The following is a 20,741-nucleotide window of genomic DNA, read 5'->3' as shown; positions in this document are numbered from 1 at the left end:
ATAACGGCAGGGGATATTTTTGGTGTAAGATTTAAGAATTAAAGATTAGGGCAACAGTTTCAGTGGTCTGAAAGTTTAAGGAAGTTGAAATGTTGCCATTTAAATGAAAACTGTAAAGTGAATATGTACTCTTGAATTCGTGTATAATAAGGAAAAAGAAGTAAATCCCATGGTAGTAGAAAGCACAAACCAAAGGGTGCTCTGCCCTGAAATCTTATGGCTCAAAGAAAATCTGATGGAAACCATTTACCAGAGCTTGAAAACTGAATATTGTATCATTATCCATTAAGAAACACCACCATATTGATAGCAGTAGGAATGTAAGATTATGATCAAGATTCCAGTGGTATGTAGTTTTATTAGATTGTGCTATCTAGTTACATTTTTTGGGTGCTGCGAAGTTGATTTTTTTTTAGGAAAAATATTTTTGTCCTTGTCTTTTTTTTTCATTTAAATTTTAAATGATTTGTTTTTTGAAAAGGTAATATATCCGCACGGCTCAAAATTCATAGTATAAAAGGGTGTACAGCAAACAGTCCCCCTCCTACTCATCCCTCAGCCTCTTGGCTCCCCTCCCTGGAGGTGGCCAATGTTTTCATCTTCTTGTCCATCTTTCCAGATAGTTTATTGTATACAAGCAAATATGTACATAAATTTTTTCTTTCTAAATCAAATTGCAGAACATTATACATAGTTATGCACTTTGCTTTTTTCCTGTTAACAATATATCTTAGAGATTACCCATACCGATCCATAGTATTCTGTGTAGCGTTCCATGGTAGAAATTCATCTTAGTTTAATTAACCCCCACTGTTGGACATTGGAAACCCTGGTGGCATAGTGGTTAAGAGCTACGGCTGCTAACCAAAAGGTCAGCAGTTCGAATCCACCAGGCGCTTCTTGGAAACCCTACGGGGCAGTTCTTCTCTGACCTGTAGGGTCACTATGAGTCAGAATTGACTCGATGGCAATGGTTTTTTTGGGGGGAGGGGGCGGTTGGACATTTAGGATTTCCTAGGTGGTGCAAACGGTTAAGTGCTCAGGTACTAACTGAAAGGTTGGTGGAATCCATTGAGAGGTTTGTAGGAAGAAAGGCCTGGTGATCTACTTTGGAAAGGTCATAGCCATTGAAGATCCTATGGAGTGCAGCGTTGACAAGAGTGAGAATCGACTTGATGGCAACTGTTTTTTTCTGTTGTTGTTAGATATTTAGGCCCGATATTTGCCATTACAGGCAAAACTGCAGTGGACACCCTGGGACCTGTCACACGGTCTAGTACTGTCTGTAGGACAAAGTTCCAGATGAGAAATAGCTGGGTCACCAGGGATGTGCCAAATGCACCCTCCTCCCCCGAAAAGTTGTGAGAAAGCACATCCCACAAGGATGTGTGACTTCCCACCATCTCCCCAACATGAGGTGTTACAGAAATTTCTAATCAGTGTCAACTGGATAGATGAAAAGTGGTATCTCCCTGCTTCTACTTTATGTGTTCATGCTCTAGCTTGCATTTCTCAAATTTTGATAAAGGTTGAGAATTTTTTAAATATGTTTAATAGTTACTGGCATTTCCTATTCTGTGAATAGTCCAATTATATACTTCATGCATTTTAAAAATCAGGTTGTTATTCTTTTTCTTACTGACTTATCAGGAAGAATTTCCCAAATTTAGTGTTTGTCTTTTCCATCATTTATGTTTTTTTTTTTTTATTCTCAAACTTAAATTTTAGTTTTGAAGTAAAATTTATTTTAGAATTTTAAATTGTAATTAGAAAGGCCTTTTCCACTCTGGGAACCTTGGTGGCACAGTGGTTAAGAGATTGGCTGTTAACCAAAAGGTCAGCAGTTCAAATCCACCAGGTGGAAACCTCACGGGGCAGTTCTACTCTGTATTATAGGGTCGCTCTGAGGCAGATTTGAGGCGGAATCGACTCGAAGGCAACGGGTTTGGTTTAGTTTGCACTCTGAGATTAAAATAATTCTTTTTTTTTTTTAAATTTTTATTAAGCTTCAAGTGAACATTTACCATTCCAATCAGTCTGTCACATGTAGGTTTACATACATCTTACTCCCTTCTCCCACTTGCTCTCCCCCTATTGAGTCAGCCCTTACAGTCTCTCGTTTCGTGCCAATGTTACCATCTTCCCTCTCTCTCTATCTTCCCATCCCCCCTCCAGTCAAGAGTCGCCAACACACTCTCCTGTGTCCACCTGATTTAATTAGCTCACTCTTCATCAGTATCTCTCTCCCCCCCACTGACCAGTCCTTTTCATGCCTGATGATTTGTCTTCGGGGATGGTTCCTGTCCTGTGCCATCAGAAGTTCTGGGGAGCATTGTCTCTGGGATTCCTCTAGTCGCAATCATACCATTAGGTGTGGTCTTTTAATGAGAATTTGGGGTCTGCATCCCATTGGTCTCCTGCTCCCTCAGGAGTTGTCTGTTGTGTTCCCTGACAGGGCAGACATCGATTGTGGCCGGGCACCAACTTTAAAATAATTCTTTTTGGTACTTGTTTGCTGTTTACTTTTTTGCATTTAAATCTTTATTCAATATGGAATTTAATTTGGTGTAAAGTGTGAGGTATAGTTCAACTTTATTCTTTTTTCGGATGGTTGTCCAATTGCTCCCTCATTTACTTAATAATAATTCTCCACTGGTGTGCAATGCCACTGTGATCTTATTCTTCACATTTTGTGCATTTGGAGCTATTTCTGAACTTTATCAAAAGGAGCATTTATAACGTTTTAATATCCCTAAGCCGATTTTAAATGTGTTTTGTACACAATTTAGTACTAGTTGGTATTCTTTTAGATGCAAACAACAGAAACAGAATCTGAGGCAAGAAGAAGCATTTAATTGTAAGGTTGTTAGGATAGTTCTCAGAATCAAAGGAGTCAAATTAGGAAGGGCAGGTTGTAGTCAACAGGATCCATCTGTAGAGCTTCTCTCCAGAGTGGTGCCATTACTAAGACTGGGTTTCTGAGTCACTGTCTTCAAGTTTCAAATTCTTGAAACGGAGATGGGTTGTCCTAGCTAAGGTCAGGGGTCTTAACCCCAGGGTCAATCAGCTGTGACTGGGATGCAGGGTCACTGGAACACACAAGAGGCCACTGAGGGGTCCCAGTGAAAAGGCAGTCACTCCAGTTTATGTTACACCATGCTTCTCCGGATCCTGTACACTACCAGTGTATACGCTTTTACGTTCATAAGTACATGCTCAGACTTGTTCCCAGAAATTCAGCAGACTAAATTGCAAAAAGGTCCAGATAAAAAATACCAAGTAATGGTGATAAAACATAGCTAACCTGTTTTTAAATGCATAAATGAGCTTGTGAGTAATTAAAGAAATTCCAGTGTGACCCGCTCCCCGCCCCCCCCATCTTGCTGCTGAGGCTGACAGCCAGGCTGTCACTGTTTTTGCCCTATTTGGGAGTGCGAGCTGAGTTTTTTTGTTTGTTTGTTTATTGTGGTTTAGGTGAAAGTTTACAGAGAAGATTAGTTTCCCATTTAACAGTTTGTACATAAAGTGTTCCATGACATTGGTTGCATTTCCCACAATGTGTCAGCACTCCCCATTTCTGCCCTGGGTTCCCCTTTTACTTTGGTTTTTCTACCTCTTCCTGCTTTCTCATCTTTGCTTTTGGGCAAATGTTGTCCTTCAGATCTTGTCTGATTGTTCTAAGGAACACATTCCTCTCAGGCATTACTGTTTATTTTATGGGCCTGTCTATTGTTTGCTTGAAATGTGTTTTCTTGGAATGGCTGCAGTTCTAAGTCTGAGGGGTGTCTTAGGGCCACAGTCTCGGGGGATCCTCCAGTCTCTGTCAGACAGTAAGTCAAGTCTTTTTCGTGAATTTGATATTTTGTTCTATATTTTTCTCTCACTCTGTCTGGGAACCTCTGTTGTGATCCCAGCGAGAGCAGTCGATAGTTGTAGTGGGGCACCATCTAGTTCTTTTGATCTTGGCGTTGTGTAGCCTGTGGTTCACATGGTCCATTAGTCCTTTGGACTCGCTGCTCCACGAGTCCTTGGTTTTCTTCAGTCTGCTTTGAATGGGAAGAGACCAATAGTTGTATCTTAGATGGCTGCTCAGAAGTTTTTAAGACCCTAGACACAACTCACCAAAGTAGGATGCAGAACATTGTCTTTATGAACTATGTTGTGCCAATTAATGTAGATGTCCCCTGAGTCCATGGTCCTTCACCTTTGAGCCTATGAACTTCATCCCACGAGGTGTTTGCTTACGTCTAAGAAGTTTCCATGACTGTGCCCTTTGTGTGTGTTGTCTATATTAATATACATGCTTGTTGTTGTTGTTAGGTGCCGTCTAGTCAGTTCCAACTCATGGCGACCCTGTGTACAACAGAATGAAACACTGCCCGGTCCTGCACCATCCTCACAATCATTGTTATACTTGAGCCCATTGTTGCAGCCACGGTGTCAACCCATCTTGTCAAGAGTCTTCCTCTTTGTTGCTGACCGTCTGCTTCACCAAGCACGATGTGCTTCTCCGGAGACTGATCCCTTCTGATAACATGTCCAAAGTATGTGAGACATAGCCTCACCATCCCTACTTCCAAAGAGCATTCTGGTTGCACTTCCTCCAAGACAGACTTGTTCATTCTTTTGGCAGTCCATAATATAGTCAGTATTCTTCACCAACACCACAATTCAAAGGCATCAATTCTTCTTCGGTCTTCCTTATTCATTGTCCAGCTTTCACATGCATATGAGGCAACTGAAAACACCATGGTTTGGGTCAGGCACACCTTAGTCTTCAAGGTGACACCTTGGCTTTTTAACACTTTAAAGAGGTCTTTTGTAGCAGATTTGCCCAATACAACGCGTCATTTGATTTCTTAACTGCTGCTTCTATGGGTGTTGATTGTGGATCGAAGTAAAATTAAATCCTTGACAACTTCAGTCCTTTCTCCGTTTATCATGTTTATTGGTCCAGTTTTGAGGATTTTCATTTTTTTATGTTGAGATGTTATCCATACTGAAGGCTGTGGTCTTCGATCTTCATCAGTAAGTGCTTCAAGTCTTCTTCACTTTCAGCAAGTAAGGTTGTGTCATCTGCATACCTCAGGTTGTAAATGAGTCTTTCTTCAATCCAGATGCCGCATTCTTCTTTATATAGTCCAGCTTCTCGGATTATTTGCTCAGCATACAGATTGAATAAGTATGGTGAAAGGATACAACCCTGACGCACACCTTTCCTGACTTTAAACCACACAATATCCCCTTGCTCTGTTAGAACAACTGCCTCTTGATGTATATACAGGTTCCTTATCCATAATTTGTTATGATCCACACAGCCGAATGCCTTTGCATAGTCAATAAAACACATGTAAACCTCTTTCTGGTATTCTCTGCTTTCAACCAGGATCCATCTGACATCAGCAATGATATCCCTGGTTCCACCTTCTCTTCTCAATCCAGCTTGAATTTTTGGCAGGTATCTGTTGATACTCTGCTGCAGCTGCTTTTGAATGATTTTCAGCAAAATTTTACTTGTGTGTGATATTAATGATATTGTTTGATAATTTCCACATTCGATGGGATCACTTTTCCTGGGAATAGGCATAAATACAGATCTCTTCCAGTTGGTTGGCCAAGTAGTTGTCTTCCAAATTTCGTGGAATAGACGAATGAGCACTTCCAGTGTTGCATCCATTTATTGAAACATCTCAATTGGTATTCCATCAATTCCTGGAGCCTTGTTTTTCACCAATGCCTTCAGTTCCGTTTGGACTTCTTCCTTCAGTGCCGTGGATTCATGATTATATGCTGCCTCCTGAAATGGCTGAACATCGACCAATTCTTTTTGGTATAATGGCTCTGTGAATTCCTTCCATCTTTTTTTTGATGTTCCCTGTGTCGTTTAATATTTTCCCCGTAAAAATCCTTCAGTATTGCAACCTGAGGCTTGAATTTTTTCTTCAGTTCTTTCAGCTTGAGAAATGTTGAGTGTTTCTCCCTTTTGTTTTTCTATCTCCAGGTCTTTGCATGTGTCATTATAATACCTTGTCTTCTTGAGCTGCCCTTTGAAATCTTCTGTTCAGGTCTTTTACTTCATCATATTTCCTTCTGCTTTAACTACTTGACATTCAGGAGCAAGTTTCAGAGCCTCTTCTGACATCCATTTTGGTCTTTTCTTTCTTTCCTGTCTTTTTAATGACTTCTAGCTTTCTTCATGTATGATGTCCTTGCACAACTTGTTTGGTCTTTGGTCATTAGTGTTCAACGCATCAAATCCATGCTTGAGATGGTCTCTAAATTCAGTTGTACTTTGGCTCTCATGGACTTGTTCTAATTTTCTTTGAACTTGCATATGAGCAATTGATGATCTGCTCCACAGTTAGCCTCTGGCCTTGTTCTAACTGATGATATTGAACTTTTTCATCATCTCTTTCTACAGATGTAGTCAATTTGATTTCTGTGTATTCCATCTGGTGAGGTCCACATGTATAGTTGCCATTTATGTTGTTGAGAAAAGGTATTTGCGATGAAGTCATTGGTCTTGCAAAATTCTATCATGTGATCTTCGGCATGATTTCTGTCACGAAGGCCATATTTTCCAACTACCAATCCTTCTTTGTTTCCAACTTTTGCATTCCAATCACCAGTAATTATCAGTGCATCCTGATTCACACTGGATCAATGTCAGACTGCAGAAGCTGGTAAAAATCTTCAATTTCTTCATCTTTGGCCTTAGTGGTTGGTGCATACATTTGAGTAATAGTGGTATTAACTAGTCTTCCTTATAGGCATATGGATATTATCCTATCACTGACAGTGTGGTACTTCAGGATAGATCTTGAAATGTCCTTTTTGACGATGAATGTAATGCCATTCCTCTTCAATTTGTCATTCTCAGCATAGTAGACCATGTGATTGTCTGATTGAGAATGGCCAATACCAGTCCATTTCAGCTCACTAATGCCTAGGATATCGATGTTTGTGCATTCCATTTCATTTTTTTTTACATTGCAGACATCTTTATTTTACGCCTGTTAGGCCATGAATTCATAGGGAATAGGTTCCAGCAGCTCAGGCTCCTTTCCATTGGTTCTCAAAAGGTGTGCTTCTTGAGGGTGGAGAAGTGGGTGCTGCTGTTCCACAGTCTCCTTGCACTGGTGGCCGGATGGAGAGCAGGGCACTGCTAGACCGTGGGTTCCCAGTGCAAGTGGCTGAGTGAAGGGGCGGGCACCACCAGTCCGTGGGCCTGCAGTTCAGTGGGTGGGGTGGTGGTGGGTGTTGTCAGGGGGGTGGAGGTCACTGCAGGTCCCTGGGCCTCCAGCACAGGGGGTTAGGGGTGCGTGATGGGTGAGGTGAGCACACTCAACTTTCACAGGATGAGGAGTACTCTTGACTAGCTCTAGACATGGGTGCAGAGTCGCCAGGTGATGGAGGCTTTGGCTGGAAACACTGCTTGCTTTGCCTCAATATGGCTATACTGTGTGCGTTTAGCTGGCAGGGTGCCAACGATTCCTAATTCTCCAAGTCTGCTGTTTTTGTATAGTCTCTCCTTCCACTTGGCACTTAGTCCGATTCTTCAGCCTTGCCTTTGATGCTCAGGGTTGTAAAGTTGTTATCTACATGTGATTCACTTGTTTTTCTTTTTTTGGGTCTTTGTTGTATGAGGGACATTAGGAGGCATGGGACTATGCCACCATCTTGGACCGCCTCTGGGTTCTGGGTGGTGAAAATTCACAGTTATTAGCATTCTTTCATGCTGGTCTAAGGTTCAAATGTATACTACAAACGTACACTTATTCTGTAAGCTAAGAAATTAACATAAAGGGTTTCTGGGCTGGCCATACCCTGGAGCAGCTTGCAGAAGCAAGTGAAGATCCTCCCAGAAGGTACAGATCCACAGCTCTCCCAAAATATATGTTATTGTTGTGTGCCATCGCCTCGACTTTGATTCGTAGTGACCCCATGTGACAGAGTAGAACTGCTCCCTAAAATATTCTAGGCTGTAATCTTTACAGGAGCAGATCACCAGGTCTTTCTCCTGTGCAGCCGCTGAATGTGTTTGAACCTGCAACTTTTGGTTAGCGACCAATCACTGAACTGTTGTACCACTAGTGCTCTTAGGTCCTACAGACGATGCAACAGAGCCCTGCTGGGCATGAGCTTACACTTGAGAAATAGGAGGAAGTCGGCCGTCATGAATGAACTAGAAATAAAAAGTTTAACCATTGGAATTAAAAACACATCAGAACCCTGCTCTGGCAAAGGATTTAGCTACTACAACCATTTCTGGGTATCATCACTGTCCTATTGACTGCCCACCTCCTTGGGCCATCCAACTCATAAGCACAATGCTGGGAGATCCTCAGAGTAAAACTATCCACTGATAAAATATTCAGAAATGCCCACACCACCCTGTCGGTAATTATCTGTACCCCATAACCAGTTTAGACACTGATTTTTAGCAGTATATGTTTTATCCCCAAATACCATTAGGCATTGGTTTAAGAAGTCCAATTGTCACTACCCCAATTTTTGGGGGTTAAAAAGAAAAACCTAAAACCTGAGGAACGTACTAGCAGTATCCACTAGAAAATCTGAGCAGCAATCCAGCGGAAAAGTCACTTAAATAAGGAGCAAATCCAAAATAGTTAACAAAATACTACATGATCTTGGATTTTATCCAAAGTCAGTGAATACTTGATTAGACTCACATCAACCGGAAAGAACATTAAACACAATTGCTTGTACTCTACACTGAGAGCTGAAAAATAAACTTTTTTCTGGACTCCCTACAGCTGATATATTAGATCTGATGCAGTTCTTAGATTTTTTGGCTGCCCATTTTTAGTGTCTAGTATGTACCTGGAAACCCTGGTGGCATAGTGGTTAAGTGCTACAGGTGCTACCAAGAGGTCGGCAGTTCGAATCCACCAGGCACTCCTTGGAAACACTATGGTGCAGTTCTACTCTGTCCTATAGGGTTGCTATGAGTTGGAATCAACTTGGTGGCAGTGGGTTTGGAGTATGTACCTGGATAACAGAGCCCTGGTGGGCCAGTGGATAAGCATTCAGTGGCTAACTGAAACGTCGGCAGTTTGAACCCACCAGCTGCTGTGCAGGAAAAAGATGCGGCAGTCTGCTTCTGTAAAGATTACAGCCTTAGAAACCCTATAGGGCCGCTCTACTCTGCCCTATAGGGTCACTATGAGTCAGAACTGACTTGACAGCAATGGGCTTGGGATCTTTTTTTGGCTATAAGTGAACATATTTTGGCATGGAAAGTATTCAAAATATACTCAAGTGAAAATATTACAAAATAGTATCTCTTATGGAAAACCGTCTCGAAAATATTTATATCACAATATTCATAGGGGAGATCCTTGAGGGTTGCCACTATGGGTCATTTTTATCTTCTTTTTACTTATTAGTGTTTTCTATTATAAACACGTATTAACTTATAACTATAAAACCACAAGATGATACATGCAAAGTGCAACTAATGCTTAATGTTGTAAGAGTGTGGTAGAAATGAATTTCCACTCAGTGTTTATTCCTATTTCCTTCTAAGGTGCTTGTCTGTACTGCAGAGAATGGAAAGCTCTTGACTCCCATGCAGCTGGGGTTCTGGATGTAAACTGAATTCCCCCAGTGAAGTGAACCTGGAGGAGATGGAGACTGTCGTCCTGCACTCTGCGTTGTTGCTGGGCGCAGTGGGGATATCTTGGAGCCGTACTGCAGAGCTCACCTCTAGCTGTGCTAACCCAGCCCTGGATTGCAGCTATCACAGACAGTCCAAGACGGCGATGACCTTCAGATTCCCCACCGTCCCCGGCAGGCCATTTTCTGGGAGTCATTCCTGGACCCCAGCCGAAAGCCAGCCTCTCCAGCCATTTTATAATCATCTAAGTCATTGTGTGGAGTTTCTGGGTGGTACAAGTGGTTAAGCACTCAGCTACTAAACGAAAGGTTGGTAGTTCAAACCCACCTGTAGGTGCCTAGAAAGAAAAAAATCAGCCTTGAAAACGCTGTGGAGCACAGCTCTACTCTGACACACATGGGGTCACCACGAGTTGGAATCGAAGGGACAGCAACTGTTTTTTTTTAAAGCCATTCTATGCCTAAAATAGCTGGTTGTTTCTGTGTAGTAAGGCAGAGTCCTGACTGATACCAGGGTTCATGAGCAATTTGGGGACATGTGATGAAGGAAAAAAATACATTTTATGACACGTTGAATGAAAATTATTCAGAGGCACCAAGATTTCGAGTTGCTGGGAATTCATCTGAATTGCAGAATGAAGAGTAAAAATAATTGGAACAACTCTGCCAACCCTAAGACACAACTAAGGTCTCTGCTACAGATGTAACGGGGCACAGACTTCCTCACGGCCAGTCAGGTGTGCAGACAAAAGGTAGCTTAGAATTTGTTCTAAAATGGATCTGTTCTTTCCCTGGAGTCTTTCATGATGGGTTTGGGAGGGGTGGTGTCTCAGTGACCTAGTGCTTCCGTAACAAAAAATGCCACGAGTGGACGGCTTTAAAGAGCAGAAATTTATTTTCTCAGCGACTGGGAGGCTGGAAGCCTGAGTTCAGGGCATGACTCTAGGGGAGGCCTTCTTTGTCCATTTCAGCATCTAGCAGCTGCCGGCCGTCCTTGGAGTTCCTCGGTGTCTGTCCTCCCCACTGTGGTTGTCTGTGTCTAACCTGATCTTTTTATAACTCACAAGTCATTAGATTTAGGACCCACTCTACTCTGCTATGACCTCATTAACATACAAAAGAAAAACCCTATTTCCAAACAGGATCAGATATCCAGGTAAAAGTGCAAGGACTTGAATACGTATTTTTTGGGGGGAGAAGTACAATCCAAAAAATCACAGGTGGTGAGGAGCAGGAGCACCAGATTAAATTGGCCTACTTGCGGAATTTCAGCTTAAAGAACACATCCTGATTCTGGTGCAGCTCCATCTCAGGTTCTGTCCTTTTCCCCCGTGTGGCTGCACAGGACGATGTGGACAAGTTGTGGCCAGGCCTTCTGGCCTCTTTCCGGTTTCTCCTGTGAAGTGGCCAATCTGGTCTGGTCCTTGGACAAGGACTGCGGAGGCAGGGCCGAGCCCTTCTAGGGGTGGGAGTGTTATGTTGTTATGCTTGGTGATCTGTGGTTCTAGTCCTGGCTCCTGGTCATAAATGCCTCTACACTGTGGCTCCTTCATTCTTCCTCTAGGCCTCTACTGGTTCCTGATTTTTGCAGGACATCAGTGGCCCCATGCCAGGGTGTGCAGACTTCCGGTCTCTGGCAAGCCTTGGCAGGTGTAACCAGCTGTGCCCCTGCCAGTAGCTGATGCCACCCTGGGTGTGGAAAGGATGTGAATCTGGAGTCCCATGGACGTGGTTTTCCTGGCCTTCCAGATGGAACATGACACAAATACCCCTCTGCTTTTCCTTGGAACATACCTAATCGGCCTCCATGCCAAGGTTTCAACCTGAAGAGAGCAGGCCAGGACATGTGTATCTGTCCTCTTGCTTCCCTCCCCACCTTGGCCCTTCCTCCCCTTCCTACACTCTCCCAGGATGGAAGGGGTGATGTTTTTACTTATTCCTCTCAGTTAGGGAGTTCCTCTGTGTCATAAGCTACTTCCTCCAAGTAGGCGGAGCCCTGAACAGAACATGGTACAAGGAGAGAAACTGATTTACCGGTAAGTTGAAGTCTAAAGATATTGTCCCTTTTATGCCAATAAAACCTGCTCATAAGGATTTTCATGGATTATGTTCAACTTCAGTGTTTGGTTCCCATCCCTGAACCTCTACTGATGAAGGAAATGTTGAATGGACAAGTCTTGTCCCCAGTGTCTTAGTTCCCTAGTGCTGCAGTAACACAAATAACACAAGGGGGTGCCTTTAAAGAACAGAACTTTATTTTCTCACACTTCTGGAGGCTAAAAAAAAAAATGATGTTCAAATTAGGGTCTTGATCATGTCAGTTCCTCCCTTGTCAGTAGATTGGGTGTTCCTTGGTTCCCTGGCTTGTAGAGGTTCCTTACATGGCAGCTGTCTTCCCGTGTGCTCACCTCTGTGTCTGATCTGCTCTTTTTATGACTCAGAAGTGATTAGGTTTAAGACACACTCCACACCAGCATAACCTTATTAACATAACAAAGAAAACCCTATTTCCAAAGGGAATTCATCCACAGGTATGGGGGTTAGAATTCTAACATATTTTAGGGGGACAAAATTCAATCCATAATGCAAATCCTCTGCTTTAAATGAAAAATGTTGTCAGCTGCTTTGGAGTTGATTCTGACTCACGGTGACCCCATGTGTGCAGAGTAGAACTGCTCCATAGGGTTTTCAAGGCTGTGACCTTTTGGAAGCGGATTCCCAGGCCCATCTTCCAAGTCACCTCTGGGTGGGTTCAAACCACCAACCTTTCAGCTAGTAGTTGAACACTTAACCATTTGTACCACCCAGGGACACATGAATGAAAAACAAATCCAAAACCCAAACTGATTCACAGTGATCCTCAGGACACAGTGGAACTGCTCATAGGGTTTCCAAGGCGCTAAATCTATAGAAGCAGGCTGCCACATCTTTCTCCCGTGGAGTGGCTGGTGGGTTCAAACTGCTGACCTTTTGGTTAGCAGGTGAGTGCTTAACCACTGCACCACCAGGGCTCCTTCAATGAAAAATACAAGTATTTAAATATTTTTAACATACAAATTTCCAGTTGTGCTAACATCTGGTTTGTACAGAAGTAGTTCTGTCAAGAGGACATCTTTATAAAGCTGAAACTTTTCCTGAAGTTGACTTAGTTGACACTTAGAGTTTTTATTTGTGCTTTATCCAAAGCTCACCCCCCCCCCACCTTTTGTAATCTCTGTATGTCCTTTGGGCACGCTACTCCCCACTCTGTCCATGTGATTTGGGAGGACTGACTCCTCCTCCAGGACAGTGCAAGCCTACCTGGAACTTTTTCTAGAGCTATCTGTATAATCTCTTCCTGCTGGGAACGTCACTGGGAGACTTGTCAGCCTGGAGTTGGGGAGGCTTCCCTGGGGGTATACCAGCACAGAGGACCACAAAGCTGAAAGCAAGACAGAACTACTGGCTGTAGCCGATCATGCCCAAAGCCTTGGTATCCCTGAGCCTCTCAGGTGTATGAGCCACCTCCCTCTCCCCATTATTTTTTCTGCTTGTGCTGGTTTAAATTGGATTTCTGCCATTTGTAACCAGAAAAGTTCTGACTACCAAGCAGCAGGTACTAGCAGATATCCCCTATAAGAAATGTTAAAGGGAGTCCTTGAGGCTGAAATAAAAGGATCCTTGACAGTAAATTGAGTACACAAGAAGAAATAAAGAGCACTGTTAAAGGTAACCACATAGGTAAACATAAAAGTCAGTGTAAATGTATCATGTTTGTAACTTTTGCATGTATCTGATTTAAGAGACAACTGCATAATAAAATAATAATAAAAATTATAAATCTGTGTTGATGTGCATACAATGTAAAAGAATGTAATTTGTACAACAATTAACAGCCCAAAGAAGCGGTGATGGAGTTATACAGGAGCAAAGTTTTTGCATATTATTGAAATTAAAATTGATATTAATCCAAGGCGAAGCCAAGATGGCGGAATAGACAGACACGTCCCTCGAGCCCTCTTTACAACAAAGACCCCAAAAAAACAAGTGAAACAAGTATATTTGTGACAAGCTGGCAGCCCTGAGCATCAAATGCAAGAGTAGACAATGAACTGAGGGGTAGGGGTAGGGGTAGGGGAAGGAAGAGGCCGTTCAGAAGTGGAGAGGAGTTACCAGACCTGAATCGCGGGGGGCCCTCAGGCACTGTTCCCGGAGCAGCGGCGGCAGCAGCGGGCTGGTCCTAGCGATCGGCCAGTTTCCTCGGGGAGAAGCAGCAGCCACACAGCCCACTCACACCTCCGGAACCTGAGCAGAAGGGCGCTCTCGGCAAAAGCTAAGTACTTGCGTACGTTTTACCACGCCGCCCCCCACCCCCTGCACCGCCAAGCGAGCTTCAGCGGTTGAATCCCTGGGCCTGAGATAGACCCTGGTGGGCACCTGGAGCCGTCCTCCTGGCTGTGGGGAAGGAAAAAATTTGCAGCTGGTTGAGGGGGGGAAGATAATTTGCTGGCTCCATTAACCGGGGGAGCTCAGGACAGAAGCGGCTCCTGTCCAGGCATAAACCGTGCGTGGACCTTCAGCACCTTTCCCTTCTGCATGGACCTGTGTGGGCTTATTTTGGGAGAATAGGCCCTTGTTGGCAAACTCCAACCATTTCAGCAGTGTGGTGGAGAGGTGGGTGTTTGACGTTTGACATTGCTTTGCCTATTAAACAAGGCCCTCACCTACCCACAACAGGACCTAAAGACTGGTGGCTCCACTTGGGTGGCCCAGCCACCCGCGACAGGGGTCCAGGGATAACTGATACCTCACAGTCCTTACAACAAAAACTTTGGGTGCCCATGGTCCCTCTGCAGAACCCACCCACCAGCACGCTCTAGGGAACAGAGACGTGTTTTCTTCAGAGACACCTGGGGGTTGGTTCTCAGCCCCCTGCCTTGTTCAGAGTGTGACTCCCTGCTGCAATCAGATACCAGTATATACACCAATCACCCCTGCCCCTCCTACACTGTAGGACAGAGCCTATACCACACACTTGATATCAGCTACCTGGAAACCTGAGCTGAATTCATACAAGAAAACTGAATGGACTCCTAGACTGATATACCTGATAACAACTCTAGCCAGCTGGGGACAGGACACCAGAGCTCCAAAGGCTAAAATGATCAAGCTAGCTCATTCAAGCAACCCATAGGGGTATACCAAAACAAAAAAAAGCAAGCAGCTACAAGACAGTAAGCAAGCATAAACTAATACAATAACTTATAGATGGCTTGGAGACAACAATCAATATCAAGTCACATAAAGAAAAAGACCATGATCACCTCAACAGGCTCTCAAAACGGAGAACCCAGGGATGTTCTAGATGAAAGTGCATTCCTGGAATTACCAGAGCCAGAATACTAAAGTTTACTATACAGAACCTTTCAAGACATCAGGAAGGAAATGAGACAATATGCAGAAAAAGCCAAGGAACACACAGATAAAGCAACTGAAGAAATTAGAATGATTATGCAGGAACATAATGAAAAGTTTAATAAGCTGGAAAAATCCATAGACAGACAGCAATCAGAAATTCAGATGATTAACAATAAAATCACAGAATTAGACAACTGAATAGAAAGAGGAGCAGAATTGAGCAAGTACAAGCTAGAATTTCTGAACTCAAAGATAAATCACTTGGCACTAATATATTTGAAGAAAAATCAGATAAAAGAATTTTAAAAAATGAAGAAACCTTAAGAATCATGTGGGACTCTATCAAGAGAAATAACCTATGAGTGATTGGATTACCAGATCAGGGAGGGATAACAGAAAATACAGAGAAAATTGTTGAGGATTTGTTAGCAGAAAACTTCCCTGATATTATGAGAGATCAGAAGATATCTATCCAAGATGCTCATTGAACTCCACATAAGGTAGATGTTAAAAGAAAGTCACCAAGACATATTATACTCAAACTTGCCAAAACCAAAGATAAAGAGAGAATTTTAAGAGCAGTGAGGGATAAACAAAAAGTCATCTACAAAGAAGAGCCAATAAGAATAAGCTCGGACTACTCAGCGGAAACCATGCAGGCAAGAAGGCAATAGAATGACATATTTAAAAAAGTGAAGGAAGAAAATTGCCTGCCAAGAATCATATATCCAGCAAAACTGTCTCTTAAATATGAAGATGAAATTAGGACATTTCCAGATAAACACAAGTTGAAGGAATTCGTAAAAACCAAACCAAAACTACAAGAAATACTAAATGGAGTTCTTTGGTTAGAAAATCCACAATATCAGGTATCAACCCAAGACTAGAACACTGGGCAGAGCAACCAGAAGACAACCTAGACAGGGAAAACAAAAAAAACAAAGCAAGATTATTTAAAAAAAAAAAAAAAAAAGAAGCCCAAAACAGGGTAACAGCGATGTTACCATATAAAAGAAGACAACATTAAAATAAAAAAGAGGGACTAAGAAATATAATCATACACCTTCCATATGGAGAGGAAGATACCGCAATACGAGGAAATAAAAGTTAGTTTTATATTTAGAAAAATAGGGGTAAATAATAAGGTAACCACAAAAGGGACAAAATATCCTACTCATCAAAATAAAATACAAGAGAAAAATAGAGGCTCAGCAGAAACAAAATCAACAACAACAAATATGAGGAAAGGACAATATATAAAGAAAATCTACTCAGCACATAAAATCAAGTGGGAAAAGAAACTATCAACACACAAAAAAAGACATCAAAATGATAGCACTAAATTCATACCTATCCATAATTAACCCTGAATGTAAATGGACTAAATGCAGCAATAAAGAGACAGAGAGTGGCAGAATGGATTAAAAAACAAGATCTGTCTATATGCTGCCTACAAGAGACACACCTTAGACTTAGAGACATACACAAACTAACACCCAAAGGATGGAAAAAATATATATCAAGCAAACAACAATCAAAAAAGAGCAGGAGTAGCAATATTAATTTCTGACAAAATAGACTTGAAAGTTAAATCCATCAGAATGGATAAGGAAGGACACCATATAATGATTAAGGGGACAATACACCAAGAAGATATAACCATATTAAGTATTTATGCACCCAATGACAGGGCTGCAAGATACATAAAACAAACTCTAACACCATTGAAAAGTGAGATAGACAGCTCCACAATAATAGTACAAGACTTCAACACACCACTTTCAGTGATGGACAGGATATCGAGAAAGACGCTCAATAAAGACACGGAAGATCTGAATGTTACAATCAACCAACATGACCTCGTGGACATATACAGAACACTCCACCCAACAGTAACCAAGTATACTTTCTTTTCTAGTGCACATGGAACATTCTCTAGAATAGACCATATATTTGGTCATAAAGCAAGCCTTAGCAGAATCCAAAACACTGAAATATTACAAAGCATCTTCTCTGACCATAAAGCCATAAAAGTGGAAATCAGTAACAGGAAAAGCAGGGAAAAGAAATCAAACACTTGGAAACTGAACAATACCCTGCTCAAAAAAGACTGGATTATAGAAGACATTAAGGATGGAATAAAGAAATTCAGACAATCCAATGAGAATGGAAATACTTCCTATCAGAACCTTTGGGACACAGCAAAAGCAGTGATCAGAGGCCAATTTATATCAGTAAATGCACACATCCAAAAAGAAGAAAGGGCCAAAATCAAAGTATTATCCCTACAGTTTGAACAAACAGAAACAGAGCAACAAAAGAAACCCAAAGGCACCAGAAGAAAACAAATAATAAAAATTAGAGCTGAACTAAATGAAACAATAAAAAAAAGAAATAGAAAACAGAAAATAATTGAAAGAATTAACAAGACCAAAAGCTGTTTTTTGGAAAAAATCAACATTGATAAACCAGTGGCCAAATTGACAAAAGAAAAACAGGAGAGGAAGCAAATAACCTGAATAAGAAATGAGAGGGTCGATATTACAACAGACCCAAGTGAAATTAAAAGAATCATATCAGATTACCATGAAAAACTATACTCAAACATATTTGAAAACCTAGAAGAAATGGATGAATTCCTAGAAACACACTACCTACCTAAACTCACACAAACAGAGGAAGAGCAAACTAAATAGACCCATATCAAAAGAAGAGATTGAAAAGGTAATCAAAAAACTCCCAACAAAAACAAGCCCTGGTCCAGAGGGCTTCACTGCAGAGTTCTACCAAACTTTCAGAGGAGAGTTAACACCACTACTACTAAAGGTATTTCAGAGCATAGAAAAAGACAGAATAATACCAAACTTATTCTATCAAGCCACCATATCCCTGCTACCAAAACGAGGTAAAGACAACACCAGAAAAGAAAACTATAGACCTATATCCCTTATGAATATAGATGTAAAAATCCACAAAAAAAATTCTAGCCAATAGAATTCAACAACATATCAAAAAAATAATTCACCATGACCAAGTGGGATTCATACCAGGTATGAAGGGATGGTTCAATATTAGAAAAACACTGTAATCTACCACATAAATAAAACAAAAGACAAGAATCACATGATTTTATCAATTAATGCAGAAAAGGCATTTGACAAAGCTCAATACCCATTCATAATAAAAACTCTCAGCAAAATAGGAATAGAAGGAAAATTCCTCAACATAATAAAGGGCATTTACACAAAGCCAACAGCCAATATCACCCTAAATGGAGAGAACCTGAAAACATTCCCACTGAGATCGGAAACCAGACAAGGATGCCCTTTATCACCACTCTTATTCAATATTGTGCTGGAAGTCCTAGCCAGAGCAATTAGGCTAGATAAAGAAATAAAGGGCATCCAGATTGGCAAGGAAGAAGTAAAAGTATCTCTATTTGCAGATGGCATGATCTTATACACAAAAAACCCTAAGGAATCCTCCAGAAAACTACTGAAACTAACAGAGTTCAGCAGAGTACCGGAATACAAGATAAACATACAAAAATCATTTGGATTCCTCTACACCAACAAAAAGAACATTGAAGAGGAAATCACCAAATCAATGCCATTTACAGTAGCCCACAAGAAGATAAAATACTTAGGAATAAATCTTACCAGAGATGTAAAAGACTGATACAAAGAAAACTACAGTACACTTCTGCAAGAAACCAAAAGAGACTTACATAAGTAGAAGAACATACCTTGCTCATGGATAGGAAGACTTAATATTATAAAAATGTCTATTCTACCAAAAGCGATCTATACATTTCATGCAATTCTGATCCAAATCGCAATGACATTCTTTAATGAGATGGAGAAACAAATCACCAACTTCATATGGAAGGGAAAGAAGCCCTAGATAAATAAGGCATTACTGACAAGAAAGGACAAAGTGGGAGGCCTTACTTTACCTGATTTTAGAACCTATTATACCAGCACAGTAGTCAAAACAGCCTGGTACTGGTATAACAACAGATACATGGACCAATGGAACAGAATTGAGAATCCAGACATAAATCCATCCACATATAAGCATTATTACTTGAGAAAGGCCCCAAAACAGTTAAATGGGGAAAAGACAGTCTTTTTAACAAATGGTGCTGGCATAACTGGATATCCATCTGCAAAAAAATGAAAACAAGACCCATACCTCACTCCATGCACAAATACTAATTCAAAATGGATCAAAGACCTAAATATAAAATCTAAAACGATAAAGATCATGGAAGAAAAAATAGGGACATTAGGAGCCCTCATACATGGCATAAACAGTATACAAAACATTATAAAAAATGTAGAAGAAAAAATAGATAACTGAGGGCTCCTAAAAATCAAACACCTATGCTCATCCAAAGATTTCACCAAAAGAGTAAAAATACCGACAGACTAGGAAAAAGTTTTTAGCTGTGACATTTCTGATCGGCGCCTGATCTCTAAAATCTACACAATACTGCAAAAACTCAACTGCAAAATGACAACCCAATTAAAAAATGGGCAAAAGATATGAATAGACCCTTCACTAAAGAAGACATTCAGGTAGCTAACAGATATATGAGGAAATGTTCATGATCATTAGCCATTAGAGAAATGCGGATCAAAACTACAATGAGATTTCATCTCACTCCAACAAGGCTGGCATTAATTCCATAATCACAAAATAATAAATGTTGGAGAGGCTGCGGAGAGACTGGAACACTTCTACACTGCTGGTGGGAATGTAAAATGGTACAACCACTTTGGAAATCGATTTGGCACTTCCTTAAAAAGCTATAAATAGAACTACCATACGACCCAGCAATCCCACTCCTTGGAATATATCCTTGAGAAATAAGAGCCTTTACACAAACAGATATATGCACACCCATGTTTACTGGAGCACTGTTTACAACAGCAAAAAGATGGAAGCAACCAAGGTGCCCATCAACGGATGAATGGATAAATTATGGTATATTCACACAATGGAATGCTATGCATTGATAAAGAACAGTGAGGAATCTTTGAAACATTTCATAACATGGAGGAACCCGGAATGCATTATGGTGAGTGAAATTAGTCAGTTGCAAAAGGACAAATATTGTATAAGACCACTTGAGAAACAATTTAAAATGAGAAGAAAACATTCTTTTGTGGTTATGAGAAGGGGGAGGGAGGGAAGGTGGGAGGGGCATTCACTGATTAGATTGTAGATAAGAACTACTTTAGGTGAAGGGAAAGACAGCACACAATACAGGGGAGGTCAGCACAATTGGACTAAACCAAAAGCAAAGAAGTTTCCTGAATAAACTGAATGCTCTGAAGGCCAGCGCAGCAGGGGCAGGTGTCTGGGGACCATGGTTTCAGGGGACATCTAAGTCAATTGGCATAATAAAATCTATTAACAAAACATTCTGCATCCCACTTCGGAGACTGGTGTCTGGGGTCTTAAATGCTAGCAAGCAGCCATCTCAGATGCATCAATTGGTCTCAACCTACCTGGATCAAAGGAGAATGAAGAACATCAAGGACACAAGGCAATTATGAGCCCAAGAGTCGGAAAGTGCTACATGAACCAGTGACTACATCATCCTGAGACCAGAAGAACTAGATGGTGCCCGGTTATAACCGATGACTGCCCTGACAGGGAACACAACAGAGGTCCCCTGAGGGAGCAGAAGAGCAGTG

Source organism: Loxodonta africana, chromosome 11, assembly GCF_030014295.1.
Source record: "Loxodonta africana isolate mLoxAfr1 chromosome 11, mLoxAfr1.hap2, whole genome shotgun sequence".
NCBI classification, from domain to species: domain Eukaryota; kingdom Metazoa; phylum Chordata; class Mammalia; order Proboscidea; family Elephantidae; genus Loxodonta; species Loxodonta africana.
This window is presented reverse-complemented; position numbering follows the sequence as displayed.